Genomic DNA, 11577 nt, shown 5'->3' on the forward strand with positions numbered 1-11577 from the left:
CCTCCTGTTTTCCCTCTCTTTTTCTTCTTTCTTTCTTTCTTTCTTTCTTTCTTTCTTTCTTTCTTTCTTTCTTTCTTTCTTTCTTTCTTTCTTTCTTTCTTTCTTTCTTTCTTTCTTTCTTTCTTGCTTCTTCCTTGCTTCTTTCCTTCCTTCTTTCCTTCCTTCCTTCCTTCCTTCCTTCCTTCCTTCCTTCCTTCCTTCCTTCCTTCCTTCCTTCCTTCCTTCCTTCCTTTTTCTTTCTTTCTTTCTTTCTTTCTTTCTTTCTTTCTTTCTTTCTTTCTTTCTTTCTTTCTTTCTTTCTTTCTTTCTTTCTTTCTTTCTTTCTTTCTTTCTTTCTTTCTTTCTTTCTTTCTTTCTTTCTTTCTTTCTTTTTCCTTCTTTCTTTTGTTTTTTGGGTCATGCCTGGTGGGGATGCTCAGGAGTTACTCCTGGCTCTGTGCTCCGGAATTACTCCTGGCATTACTCGGGGGACCATATGGGATGGACCATACGGGAATAGAAGCTGGGTCAGCCGCATGCAAGGCAAATGCCCTACCCACTGTAGTATCACTCGGGGCATACTTCTTTTTTTTTTTTTTTTTTTTTTTTTTTTTTTTTTTTTTTTTTTTTGCTTTTTGGGTCACACCCAGCGATGCTCAGGGGTTACTCCTGGCTTTGCACTCAGGAATTACTCCTGGCAGTGCTTGGGGGACCATATGGGATGCCGGGGATCGAACCCGGGTCGGCCGCGTGCAAGGCAAACGCCCTACCCGCTGTGCTATCTCGGGGCATACTTCTGTTTCTTTCATTCTTACCTTCCTACTATCCTCCCACACAATACTTTAAAACAAATCCCACAAAAGGAGAAAGAGAACAAAAGGGAATGCTCTGCCACAGAGGTGGGGTGGGTGGGTGGGGATTGGATTGGGGGTGGAAGGGATACAGGGATCATCGGCGGTAGAGAATGGACACTGGTGGAGGGATGGGTACTCGAGCATTGTATGACTGAAACACAAGAACGAAAAGTTGTAAGTCTGTAACTGTACCTCATGGTGATTCACTAATAAAAAAACAAAAACAAACAAATAAACAAAAAAACAAATCCCAGACACTATATTATTTCATGTATAAATACGTAGGTATTTATAAGTGGTAAGACCTTTTAAAAAATAACATAAACGGGGCTGGAGTGATACCACAGCAGGTAGAGCGTTTGCCTTGCACACGGCCGACCCAGGTTCAATTCCCAGCATCCCATATGGTCTCCAGAGCACCGCCAGGAGTAATTCCTGAGTGCAGAGCCAGGAGGAACCCCTGAGCATCACCGGGTGTGACCCAAAAAGCAATAAAATAAAATAAAATAAAATAAAATAAAATAAAGCTAATCATCTAAAACAAATAACATGAACAATATAATTACCGCTAAAATGATGAACAACTTCATAATATCTTTTGTTGATGGAGGAGGAGGGTCTCTAAAGCAGTACTCAGGAGGTAGGGTGATTCTCAGGATGGGATAATAGGGATTATTTGGACACCTGTGGTGCTTGGGGGCTTTCTGGGAACCACGTGGAGCAGGGATCAAACCAGGGTCAGCTGCATACAGGATATGTGCCCTTAAGCCCCATTACTATCTTCCCCAACCACCATAATATTTTTGACAAGTCTGTTGCTGTTCAGATTTCCTAATGTTTTATTTTGTGATTATTCAAATTGGGATTCAAACAAATCTATGTGATTTATTTGGTCTGAAGGTTATTCTTTATTTCTTGTCTTCTTGTTTTTTTTTTAATTTTTTTTTAATTGAATCACCATGTGAAAAGTTACAAAGATTTCAGGCTTAAGTCTCAGTGATACAATGCTCGAACACCCATCCCTTCACCAGTGCCCATGTTCTACCACCAAGAACCCCAGTATACCTCCCACCCACAACCACCGCCCCCCCACCGTGTAGCTGATAATTTTCACTTTATTTTCTCTTTACTTTGATTACATTCAATATTTCAACATAAAAGTCACTATTATTATTTGGAATTTCCCCCCAAAATCGAACCTGCTGAAAAGACACCATTTAAAAATTTGTTTTCTCTTGCTGAGAATGAAGAGATGTGAGGTTTTGGATTTCTGTGCTTTAGTAGCTAAGTCCAGGGAAATTTCTGCCAAAAATTGCATCATTGAAAGCTCGTACCTCTGTTTAGTTGGTCTTATAAGATGGCAGTCGCCATGCCACCCTGACGGAAAGGAAAAGCTGAGAGAGAAAAATTTTTCCCCTCCTGGGGCAGCATGGGGCTGTGACTTAGTTCACAGTCTGGAGGCATTTCTGCAAGAAGCTACTGGTGCCGAAGGTAGTTAGATGCCTCTGGGATCATGGGCGTTCAGCAACAGAGGCAACAGATCACATCTGGGCGAAGAGCGGTGTCGTCTTGTCTTCTTGTTTTATGGGAACAAATCCAGCAGTAATCAATGTTTATTCCTAGCTCTGTATTCAGGGATCACTCCTATAGTGCTTAGGGGTCCACATATGGTGCCAGTGATATTATTATTATTATTACTATTTTAAAATTGGGCTGGAGCGATAGCACAATGGTGCTGGAGACATTACTGGTGCCTGCTCAAGCAAATCGATAAACAATGGGATGACAGTGCTACAGTGCTATTTTAAAATTATTTTTTATTTAAATTAATTTTTTTATTGAATCATGTGCTATACTTACAGAGCTTTCATGTTTGAGTTTCAGTCATGCAATGATCGAACACCCATCCCTCCACCAGTGCACACTTTCCACCACCAGTGTTCCCAGTATCCCTCCCCACCACCAGTCTAACACCTCCGCCTGCCTCTAGAGCAGACAATCTAGGTGCCAGTGATCTAACCCAGGCCTGCCACATGCAAAGCAAGCTCCTCAGCCCCTGTACTATTGCTCCGACCCCAAAGGTTATTCTTTAAAAAAGGACTAAATGATCTCTCGCAAAGGAGATACATTTGGTGCTGCTTCCATTAAAAAAAAAAAAAGCAGCTTTCTCTGTAATCATGGATACCATGATTCCTTGCCCACAAAGGCTAGTTGTGGGTAGGAGACTCTGGAAAATGTTTGCAGGTGTGACCATGTGCCTCTGAGTATGACTGGGTGAGCTATAGAGCACAGAGATACATCTATTATTTATCTCTCCTGTAAATCTCCCCTGAACCCCTGGCTAGGAACAGGACAGGGGACCCACTTGTAGGCAGTCTGTGTGTTGTGTGTATTCTAATCTCTCTTATTGCAATTGCGAGGGCAGAACCCTAGGATTATGATGTAATATCTAAGCATTTTCACATGGGGGAGATATGGATAAATGAATAGATGAGCTTCTTTCTGGTTTTTATAACATATGAAAGTCTTTTTTTCTCATTGATCTCAGTGAAACTATTTCCCCCTGCGCTTTATTATTTGTGTTGCTGCGGTGACCTGGGATGGCATCATGCTTACAGTTGGGGTGCCTGTACGTTCAGTTCTGGTACTTGAGTCACACGGATTGGGGTACCTGTGCCCTCTGCCCCCGTGCTCACTGGGGGCCCTTCCTTCAGCTGTGCATGTTCTGGCTGGAGTGCTTGCTGGTGGTTGGACTTTCTGGCTGCAACAGGCCGCACACCACACACTCTGTTGTGGCACCAGGGATCTCAAGCAGCATTGTGTCCTGACACCCGCTGCCCCATTTGGGTGTGGTGGGGATTGAACTTGAAGCCTCATGTTGCCAGGCAGTTACTTTTACCACAGAGTAGCTCCATTTCAGAGGGGGCTACTTTTAAATTGAAGTTAAAAAAAAGCGCTCATGGAAGTCATCTTCCGGTCAGGAAAAAAGTCAATGACTTGAATGAGCACATGGATAGCAATATCATTGAGAGAATCTGCTTTCCTGGCAGAAGCAATCCATTCATTATTCTGGTTTTGCTTTAATTCTTTGTAATGTTTGATGATAATGTGTTGTGATAATTCATTTTTTAAAAAAATAACTCAAAAACCTAAAAATAAAAAATCCTGATAAGGCTATATACTGTGTGTCTTATAGATGAATAAGATTATATAGATAGATAAGACTATATATATGACTATAGAGTCATATGTGTGTAAGATTATACAGTCATATACATATATAGTTTTATTTATCTTTGGAGAAACTTGGAAAGAACTTCACAATCCTTTGACCAAAGGTTCCCTTCTGGAGACTTAGTCAGCAGGTTCAAAGGTTTGGTTTAAAGCTGTAACCTTTTCACCGCCTGAATGTCATGGTTATCACTGGATTCTATTTAATGTTTACTAAGAAGTTTCTAGGGGGTATTTAATGTTTTATTATTATAATTAAATTTGGGTTTGGGGCCACACCCAGCTGTGCTCAGAGTTTATTCCTGGCTCTATAGTCAGGAATTACTCCTGATGGGCTTAAAGGACCATACGGGATGCTGAGGATTGAACCTGGGTGGGCTGTGTGCACCACAAGCCCTTTTGCTGCTGTGTTTTTCCAGCCCCTCAGAGGTATTTAGCATTTTAGTATTTAGCATTTTAATTACAAGGATTTCCCTTACTGCTATAAGGAATGTGATCTTTTACTATTTCTTCAGCCCCTCGAAGGTATTTAGTGGTTTAATTACAAGGGTTTCCTTCACTGTTACAGGAATGTGATCTTTTACCTGGAGCCTTGTTTTGTGTGAGAATCATTTTTAAAAAATCAGTTTTCAGACTGCTAGTAAACATACTATACCTGAGATGCTGAATACCTCCAAGCCCCCTTGCCAGAAATGCAGTGGTGCACCCTCCATGGCAGGCTGCAGTAATGGCTGGCTGCCTCCCATCTCCAGCAGTGGAAATAATCCTAGTTTTGTTTTTTTCCTAAGTTGTTTCTGATTGAGCCACATTTCAAAGCAAGCGCAGATGCGAGGCTGCACTCTCCAGTGCTGCTTGTAGGGCACAGACGAGCCAGTGGGAGGCCTGCATAGGGCTGGGGTTCTCCAGATTTCTGCAGAGGCGCAGACATAGTGTGACAAGGACAACAGGGATTATGGTCTGGTTCTGTTTGCTCCCGACTTTTCTCCCAAGAAGAAGGCCTCTGCATGGGGGCACAAGGCTGGGGTCTCTGAGTGTCGTCCTGGGCCTTCTCTGTGGTCTCTGACGAGATGAAGTCAGGGGTATGGCAGACCGTGTCCTGCTGTGCCTCCAACAACCTCTGGCTTTTATGGAGCTAAGAGGCACTGGGCCAAGAAGTGGCTAGGCTCAGCCTCCACTGCAGAGAGCAGAGGCCTCAGGGTTAGTCTCTGGGGGACTCTGCCCTGGGAATACCCTCTGTCATCATACCCCCGCCCCCTGTCTCCAGATGGTAGGGTTGCCCAATTGTAGTAAAGTAATATTCTTTTATTTGTTATTTGTTCTTGGACCACACTCAAGGGATGCTCAGGGCTTCCTCCTGGCTCTGCACTCAGGAATCACTCCTGGCAGGGCTCAGGAGACCACACATGGCGCAGGGGATTGAACCTGGGTGGGCAACATGCAAGGCCTTACCTGCTGTTCTAATTCTCCAGCCCCTATTTCTATTTCTATTTCTTCCTGAGAAGCGTCATTTAACCTTCTCCCAAAGGATACAGCCGGGGAGGGTTGGGCGTGGAGGGAAGCTGATACTAATGCTTTTTGCATTATCCACTTTTTGTGGAGAAAAGATAGATTAAAAAAAAAAAAGCAGAGCGCTGCTCTCCACTGAGGGCTGTTTGCCCTCCCCCTGGGCGTCTGAGCTGGCACCTTCTCAGCACTCTTTGTTTGCTCCTGGCAGGAGATAGCACATTCTCCCCGCAGCAGCAGCAGCAGCAGCGGGGTGGCACAGCCTTTATCCATGGCCCATTTAGGAAACGCTCTCTAAACTGCCAGCAGAGGTGGAAGGAGTTTTTGCTAAAACTGTTGACCAAGCAAAGCTGCAGCCAGATGAGACTCTGGCTCCTGGAACCTTCCTGGGCCACCGGGGGAAGTTAGAGTCAGACAAGGGCGGGACGTTTCATGTCACTTTCTCTTGGGTGAAGGCCGGCTGAGGCGATGTGGAATGCAGTGCTCTGAGTTCCCTGCAGCTCGGCACACAGCGTCCCTGTCCCTGTGCAGTGCAGGGTCAGCCCTTCATTCCGGAGCTTTGCTCGGTGCCCTCAGGATCCTCGAGCAGCTCAGGGGGTTTACCACTATTGGGCTCTTTCCTGCTACCCCGCCATCCTAGTGCATTACTTGCTGCTGGCCCTGTTTAACTCTAATCCCTTTTTCCCATTCTCACTTGAAGCTGTCTCTCCCCATATGTCGTCTCTGAGCTTCTCTGGACAGAGCCACAGCCCTTTCTCTCTGGCCCCTCCGATCTATAAGGATTCTGTAAGGACAGAAATTATGATTTTATTTATGTAGTTAATTTTTGTTTCTGACTATTTGGGGCCACACTTGGCGGTGCTTGGGGATTACTCCTGGCTCTGCACTCAGGAATCACTCCTGGTGGTGCTCGGTGGACCACATGGGATGCGGGGATCAAACCTGAGTTGACTGCATGCAAGGCAATGAATGCACTTACCCACAATGCTATCACTCTGGCCCCAATTGTGATTTATTTTCAGTTATTACTTTTTTTTTCTTTTTGGGTCACACCCGGTGATACACAGGGGTTACTTCTGGTTCATGCACTCAGGAATTACCCCTGGCGGTGCTCAGGGGACCATACGGGACGCTGGGAATCAAACCTGGATCAGCCACGTGCAAGGCAAATGTCTTACTTGCTGTGCTATCGCTCCAGCCCCATTATTACTATTTTTTAAAAAATATTTGGGCTATGCCTGGCAGTGCTCAGGGCTTACTACACTCAGGGGTCCGCACTCAGGGACAATACCTGGCTGTGCTCGGGAGACCGTATGTGATGTCCGAGATTGAACCTTGGTCAGCTGTGTGCAAGACAAGTGTCCTACCCGCTTTACTATTGCTCCAGCCTATGAAAACACTTTCATAGGCTGTTTTGAGAGGGCAGATACAAGAGCTGCTCCACACAGTGCTCACGACTGCACCCAGCTGTGCTGGGGTCAGAGAATGTGGTGCCAGGGATCAAAGTTAGGGCCTCACACATGCTGGGCATGTGCTCCACCCTCAGAGATATTCTTGGCCTGAGCTGGTTATTTTTAAGTCTTAGATACCAGCATCCAGGATGTGGCCTGTGGGTCCCCAGTCCTTGTGTGAGAACCACGTTACGTTTGTTTTTTTTTTTCTTTGGGTCACACCCGGCATTGCACAGGGGTCACTTCTGGCTCTGCACTCAGGAATTACTCCTGACAGTGCTCAGAGGACCATATGGGATGCTGGGAATAGAACCCGAGTCGGTCGCATGCAAGGCAAATGCCCTACCCGCTGTGCTCTCGCTCCAGTTCGGAGAGCCACATGTTAACTGAAAACAGACAACCTTAGGTGCTTATTAAAGACTCAGTCTGGGCCCATGAGCCCAGGAATTGACTTCAGTAGTTCCCAGGACTGCATGGAAGTGCAGAGATTTTATATTTTATGTGCTTTTGAGGAGAAGATGCCACAGATTAGCAAGTCACAAAGAAAGTGGGGCTAGACGGAGAGTCTCCTGAATGATGTTATCTTACGTTGAGGTCTACAGGCAGCGCCATCTTCCTTATCTATTCCACAAACCCCATTCTTCCTTGGCCGATGTGTCAGGGTGCCAAGGTACAGTTTTGCTCCTTGGCCAGGCTTGAAAGGTTAATGATTACTGTGTGACCGGTCACCACAGTCCTCTTCCTTTTCACAATGAACAGGAAAATTCCAAATGTGTGGCCTCTTCACAGGATCAGACCAGAGACTCCCTGCCTCTTGGCTCGCATTAATATTGTATTTAATGTGTGTGTGTGTGTGTGTGTGTGTGTGTGTGTGTGTGTGTGCACACGCGCGCATGTGTGTGTGGTGTGTGCCTGGCATCAAACCTAAAGCTTCACACACACCAGGCCTATCTACTACCACTGAGGCCCACCTAAAGGAAGATGGCGCTGCCTGTAGACCAAACCCAGGTCGGACATGTGCAAGACAAGTCCTTGCCTGTAGCCGGCTTATTTGAATGACTGGTTATATAGTTCAAGATCCATTCCAGATCTGTTCATTAGTAGGTAATTGATTTGTACTTGATTCTTTGCTTTTGTTTTGTTTGGGGGCATATGTGCCATTAAGATTGGTTTTTTAATAGTACTTGATCTGTACTTGATTATTTTGCTTTTTTTAAATTTGGGGTCACAACCAGCTGTGCTCAGGCCTTTCTATGCTAAGAAATCATTCCTGGTGGGGCTCAGAGAACCATATGTGGTGCCAGGAATCAAACTAGGGCCGTAGGCACGTACATTACCTACTGCACTATGTCTCCAGCACCTGGACTGGATTTTTGTTACTTGTTTAAGAACCCAAGCCTTTAGTGGACAGGCTCATTCCTGTGTGCAGGAGAGAAAAAGGGGTTATGTTACTTTTTCCAACTCCCCATAATGTGACTAACTTCTTTCCAGGGAGGAGTGAGGGTGGAAATGGGGAGGAATCAGAAGGAAGCAAAAGGAACCCAAACTTTTCACTTCTCGCCCCCAACAAGATCAACTACTGCCTTTGCTCTCTAGGATCTACATTACAAGCAAGAAATTTCTTTTCTGTTTTCTTTTTGAAAACTTATTTTTAATCAACGCTTTCTTCAATTTTTGGTTATTTATTTATTTATTTATTTATTTATCTATTTATTTGTATTTTGGGTCCACCTGGCGATGCACAGGGGTTACTCCTGGCTTTGTACTCAGGAATTACTCCTGGCAGTGCTCAGGGGACCATATGGGATGCTGGGGATTGAACCCGGGTCGGCTGCGTACAAGGCAAACGCCCTACCCGCTGTGCTATCACTCCAGCCCCTTCAATTTTTGTTTGTTTACTTGCTTGCTTTTGATTTTTGGGCCACATCTGGTGGTGTTCAGGGCTTGCTCCTGGCTCTGTACTCAGGGATCACTTTTGGTGGGACTTGGAGGATCATATGGAGCACTGGGGACCAAACCCAGGTCGGACATGTGCAAGACAAGTCCTTGCCTTACATGTATAGCCTTACCTGCTATACTATCTCTCTGGCCCCCATAATGAAAATAACTTTTAAATAAGAGTAAGATGCAGAAATGATTTTAAAAATACTAACTCTATGTAGAGAGAGCTGGGCTCATTAAGTAAAGCAACAATTTCCTGTTCTTCTTTCTAGTGGAGAGGTCACAATATTTTTAGTGACTTCCTCTCGAGTTTCCTCCAGATCTCTAAAACCTCTTGATTTATTAGCGACTAATAGACTGAGCTATTTAAGGTACAGAGCTGACCATGTCATCCAGCTGCCCGAAACTGATGGTTTACCCTGGAATAAGGTCAGACTCTCTAACAGAGCTAACCAGACCAGCCTCCTCTGGCCCTCTTGCCTCCCTTACCTATTCTGTTTTCCTTTAGCATGTACATTTTCTTTGTTTTTTTTTTTTCTTTTTGGGTCACACCGGCAATGCACAGAGTTTACTCCTAGCTCATGCACTCAGGAATTACTCCTGGCAGTGCTTGAGGGGACCATATGGGACGCTGGGAATCGAACCCGTGTTGGCCGTGTGCAAGGCAAATGCCCTACCCACTGTGCTATCGCTCCAGCCCGCCATGTGCATTTTCAAATCCCCCACCCCTTTCCATTCCTCTGTGATGTGTTGATGTTGCAGTAATAGGGGCTCACACACATACCTGGTCATTGGTGCTTCTTGCAGGTCATACTCCTTGTACTTGTAGCACAGCCATGAGGCTCCCATAGTTTCTTAGCTGCAGTACTTACCAGATGGGGTGCGGGGTGGGGGTGTCACACTTGTTAGCTGTGGCTTTCACCCCACCTAGATGTAGAGAAGCTGGAAATGGCTCGTGGTGGCAGGAATAACCAACAGCAGAGCTTCCAAGTGCTGTCAGGGTCACACCTGGAACATAGAGGAGGCCCTGGGGGATGGACTTTTGGCCTCACCCCTGCAGTTCAGGCTCTTGAGCCACTGAGCCACATCTTAGCCCCTTGCATTTTCAATTTTTGCATCTTTCAAGTACCCACCCTTGGTATCCAGTCTAGACCTGAGTGGCTTGTGTCTATGGAGCAGAGTTTGGGTGAGGTAATGGAATGTCACTTTCATGGTCATCAGTCAAGACCTTCTGTCCTGCTCTCCCATGTTCTCATTTGCTCCTTCTTTTTTTTTCTTTTTGGGTCACACCCGGCGATGCACAGGGGTCACTCCCGGCTTTGCACCCAGGAATTACTCCTGGCGGTACTCAGGGGACCATATGGGATGCTGGGATTTGAACCCGGGTCGGCCGCGTGCAAGGCAAACGCCCTACCCGCTGTGCTATCGCTCCAGCACCTCATTTGCTCCTTCTAAGGGAAGCCAGCTCTGTTAGAAAGTGCCCTGGCAGAGGTCCGCTAAGCAGGAACTGAGGGATATCAGCCTACAAGGAACTGGTTCTGCCAGCAACCACGACAGTGGACTTTGATTGTAAAGGTCTTCCCTGCTGAGCCATCAGATGAAATCACACACCCCTGATACCCTCACCGCAGCCTTTTTTATGAAACCTGAAGCCAGATGACCCAGCTCTGCCCAGGTTCCTGACCTGGAGAAACCACAGGATAATTAATTTTTGTTGTCCTAAGCTGCTCAACTTTGGCAAAATTTGCCATAATTTTTTATTTTGGTAGGGAATTTTTAATCTCTTCCCCTTCCTCCAACTTCCTACTCCATAACCCAAAAGAGCTATGTTAAGAGACTGTTGTCTCTTCCTTCCAGTGTGTGGAAGTATTTCAGTGTGCACATAATCACACACAAAACATTGCATGTGTGAAATTAAGCCATTCCATTATCTCAGATGGCACTTTCTGGCTTCTTTCCCTTATGCTTTATGTTGTTTATTTTTTTGGGGGGTGGCACATCCGGCAATGCTCAGGGGTTACTCCTCGCTCTATGCTCAGGAATCACTCCTGTTGGTGCTCAGGGGACCATATGGGATGCCAGGGATCAAGCCCACGTCAGCTGCATGCAAGGCAAGTGGCCTACCTGCTCCAGCCCCTTGGCTTCATTTCTGACAAACACCCAAAGTACTTCTACTGCCTCTCCTATTTCAGTGCCTCCCTGCCAAAAGAGACTTCTATAGAACATTGCAGCTATATAAGCAATTAGTAGCAGCTGAAACATAACAAGCTTTTGTTATCTCCATGGGAGTCGGTGGCTCTGCTCTAGGGTCCTGAAAGCAGACAATTCTGAACAATGGATCCAGAGCTGCTCTGAAATCAAAGGTTCTCAAAACAGAAGGATTGCAAAATGAAAGTGTTCCTACTTGAAAAAAACACCCCCCCCCTTCTCTCTGGCCCAGTGAATTAGATTTTTTCATTGTCCAAATAATTCTGGATTCCTTCTTTGAAAACTGCCTTCCTGCAGTCTATTTCCAGGAAGGACAGGAACATTGCCTTTTGCCTCTCACCCGTCCTCATTCTCTGCTTCTCCCGGACCCATAACCTAACTGCATTGAGGCTAACCCACCTCTCCCCCGC

Source organism: Sorex araneus, chromosome 5 (genome assembly GCF_027595985.1).
Source record: "Sorex araneus isolate mSorAra2 chromosome 5, mSorAra2.pri, whole genome shotgun sequence".
Lineage (NCBI taxonomy): Eukaryota > Metazoa > Chordata > Mammalia > Eulipotyphla > Soricidae > Sorex > Sorex araneus.